Source organism: Atta cephalotes (genome assembly GCF_000143395.1).
Source record: "Atta cephalotes unplaced genomic scaffold scaffold00031, whole genome shotgun sequence".
Classification (NCBI taxonomy): Eukaryota; Metazoa; Arthropoda; class Insecta; order Hymenoptera; family Formicidae; genus Atta; species Atta cephalotes.
The window spans coordinates 3,370,542-3,375,028 of record NW_012130095.1 but is presented as its reverse complement, the minus strand read 5'-3'; positions in this window follow the sequence as shown (position 1 = coordinate 3,375,028).

The following is a 4,487-nucleotide window of genomic DNA, read 5'->3' as shown; positions in this document are numbered from 1 at the left end:
CTCTCTCTCTCTCTCTCTCTCTCTCTCTCTCTCTCTCTCTCTCTCTCTCTCTCTCTCTCTCTCTCTCTCTCTCTCTCATACTCTTTTCTATTAAAATTGCATTTTTTTTTAAGTTATAATTTTATTAGAGAACATCCGCGACTCGAAGCAAAGCAGGGAAAATTGAATCGCTTACACGAAGAAGCTAGGCAAACGAAAAAGATAAGAATTCATCTGCGATGAAGCACGGCACTGCAGCGCTTCGCCAACACACACCGTATCTCGTGCACGCCTTTTACTTTTCGATAGATTCTCAGAGAGAGTGCTAGGCGCCATGGAATGTCAGCTCAAAGGAGACAAGACAAACAGAAGGGCAAGGGAGTTGTCTACTGACAAAGCCGTCAGACGCCGTGTCGGTACGGGCTATGTACACGATCTCAGACCGGTCTAACGTACCATTAGAGTGTATCGGAGGCAGAATTTTATCCTACGTGTCATTTCCACTTTTTACCGATTGCAAAATACGGTGTCATGTCGTGCGAGTATCAACCATGACAAAAAGAAACATTAGAAATGACGAATGAACTTGGGAAGTTCTTTGTCAGACTCTCATGTACTGGTAGCGATAATTTTTGCGCGTAAGTTTGCTCACGATATCTGCACGATATTGGCATTTTTAACATCAGGACTCTAAGATTTCTTTATTATTGTTCATTTGTAATATTTATTTCGAATTTATTCTGTTACAATTAACTCAGTTTAATTAACCTTTAAATGTCTCATCGATATGATATACCTGGCTTTCCTTCCAACGTTTTTTTCATTATTTATAATAATTTTATTAATAAATATACATTTGCTTGATACTGGCGTTTCTTAACGTCTGGCATTTCGATTGAAAAAAATTATTTATAATACATTCATTTTTATAGAAGTATTATTGAATTAAATTGGGTATGCCAAGTATATTGTTCTCGTATTGTGGCGTTAAAGAGTTATGAATGAACTCTACTTTTCCAATACAAAGAAAACTTTTAGGATCCCAATAATAAATTACAAAAATATATGAAGCGCGAATTCAAAAACTTTATATATAATTCCTAATAAATTTGTTGCTTCGTTGGTTGAATTTTTATACAGAAATCAGAAAAGAATATACGCGGTAAGTTCTTTTCCACTATCGCGTCAGAGAAACGTGATTGTATATCTGAAGAGCGAATAAAGAGGAATTTCATTTCCTTTCGCAAACTCCAGGAAAGAAAAAAATATATAATACATATTTGCGTGTATTCAGCAAACAATTTTCCTCGAATAACTATTAAACGTATTATTCAGCGGCATCGTAACATTAACAATTTAGATATGTTCTAAAAATGCGATAAATATACGGAAAAAAAGTAGTTTTGCTGAAGTCTCTAAAAATTGAACGAGATACAGATCTGAAAATAACTTTGTTAGACCATCAAAATAATTATGAAGGACGCTCAAGCACGTTGAGTAATGTTGCAAAAAGTTTTGACATTCTAGTAACTAGTTTGACTGTTCTGTATAATTATTTTGAAAGTCCAACAAAAATATTTTCAGATCCGTCTAAATTTTTAAATACTTCAGAAAAACTGTTCTTTTACGACTATTTTTATAATCTCTTTCTACTACTTTTTCAAAATTGTTAAAAAGTTTCTAAAATTATTTGTAATAATGTTGCTTTAAGTTAAATACGTCCCACTTTTAATACTAAATTTGACTAAATATTAGTCATATTTCAATTATTTTTTATAACTGTAAAAGTATATTCAATTTTATTGACTAAAAATCAAAAGCAACACTGTTAAATGTTCTCACTCAAGTTTCGCAAAACAATACGAGCTTTCGAAAGTAGAAAAATAATATTTCTTACCGAATACTGTCTATGTATAATATTGCGTGAGTTTGGCATGCGCCATCAGATATGATAATAGGCTAACTTATATAAAACAATTGAAACTCTATCTTTTCTTTAAGTAAGCAGGATTCAAAGGAACGGAGAGAGAAAGCAATTGAGAAAAAAAACGATGTCTGCATCGTGATTTTAATTGGCCGTGACGATAAACGTAGCACTCAGCAAAGTAGGTAATAACGATTAAAAGTCTAATCGGCTGAAAACTTGTTAACTTTCGCGAAACTGCCGGCATGGGATTCCATCTCACACCGAGCGTTAGCTTGCATAATAAAAGATCTTGGAAACTGAAAAGAAAATCAAGAATATATTCTAAAGCAGAGAGAGATGACTCGAAATCAATCGATCATAGATTGGCATAACATGGTGGTTTGTTAGAAAAAAAAAGTTAATTCAGTTTTCCATGATTACAACTAAACTTCAGTGATTATACACTAAATACTTAAATATGATTTTATGCTTTTTCCCATATGAGATAATGATTTGTTTTATATTTAACGTATACATTATTAGACATAAAGAAAGCAAAGAAAGCAAGTAACTCAATCCTTTTAAGTTAAATAATACTTTATTATTTTTAACTTCCATATATGTCAAAATATAAATCAATCCATTTCTATGATTAGCTTCGAAATAAACATAGTGATACATGCACTTAGTAAATAATAAACTAAATTTGAGTCAAATTTAATACATTCTTAAATTAAATTATTTAATTATTAAATTAAGTTATATTGAGTGAAATTAGCAGTAACTTTTAGAAATGATTAAAAATAATTCAAATTGAATATAATTTGACATTATGGATTTAACAATTATATATAAAAATATCGAGAAAATATAGATATTTTTTAAATATTTACACGTTAAAGGATCTTATATGAATTGTAATATCCGGTACACTATACGAATCCTCTCTCTTTTTCTCCTGATATTTTCCATTCGTATGAATTCAAGTATTACTATGATCTTTTACCGACGATTCGCGCCAAGCATCCGCGAACGTGATACTCCGAAATTCAAGAACATAATCCGAATCCCGGGAGCACAATTTGAGATCCGGCAACTCGTGTTCGCGCAAGAAAGAACTTGCAGGGAAGGAGGAAAGGACGACTGAGTTTCACGCTCCGGTATAAAATGCTCGCACTTAGCACCTTATGCCGACGTTTCAGCGATCCGAGAGAACGAGAGAGTCGCGGGAGACGTATCGGATTCACGAGAGCTCGAGGTTTTAGTGAACATCTGCCGGGCGAGCTGATTTCCAGCCGACGATAAGAATCACCTCGAAATGTGGCCGAGCCCGAGGCGGCTAATATAGCCACGCCAAGATTCATTAGTTAACCTCGTGGCTCAGTATTTTTGCAGACTCATTTCGTAGCATAGCCCTGCACGTAGCCACATATACACGGCATAAGCGCCGTTGAAGAATTCGGAAAAATGCGAGGGTGAGAGAGAAAAATAGAGATTGCGCGACTATTGGTTTGAATATCAAAAGGAATACCGAACTCGTAGAAACGCACGATAAAAGAATGGTTCTCTTTCACGAGGCGAGATATCGGCATAATATCAACGCGAAAGGCGCGACAATCGTTCGTAAACTTTAAATTGCCTCGTATTGTGCGAGATATCGTAAAGCCGAACGGATAAGCGCGTGACATACGAAATTACATTGCCTAGCAGCAAATCGGTATTTTTGCTACGCTCGAATTTATATACTTTAAAAATACTGAAAGGTACTTATTCGCAATTTTCCCTGCTATGTCCCTCGTGCATTTAAAAAAAAATACATATCGGTTTGTATTTCACAGGAACGTCATATAGTTGAAATCAATCGAACGATGCTAGAATTGGCTGGATTTGGGAATTCAGGCCAATCATATTTGATTGCTATTCACCATTTTCTCCACTGAGAGCGTCCATTGATACATGTATATATAATTTATACAATGTTTGAGAAATACGTGCGCCAATAAACTTTATTTTTCGATGAACGATATACATATAAAAATAAAGAGTAATCGAGCGAATCGATTATAATTCTCGAAAGTTACAGAGGGTGTATATCGACGCGTGAGAATAATGGGTGTAGAGTTATCTCACACTTCTCACACTATCTGAAACGGTTCAGTCAGCTGAAATAATGCATGATTAAAACTCGTTCAAAATATAAGGTAGATATATTAGAACTAATGCACTACTGAAACTGCAAAATGATGATTATAGAACTGATAAGGAAAATTTCATCAGACTTTGAAAAAGTCGTCGAGAAAGTTAAATCAACTCTTTGCTTCTACGAGTTTATATTAAAGATATTTAATTATTAAATATTTAGTGAATCAAATACAGAAGAGAAAATTTATCTCTGAAACACGAAAGAAAACCACACACCACACACACACACACACACACACACACACACACACACACACACACACACACACACACACACACACACACACACACACACACACACACACACACACACACACTACACTACATAATACGTACTATAATACGTTACGTAAGTACGTTATAACTACTAACGTTAACGTACTACGTACGTAACTAGTAC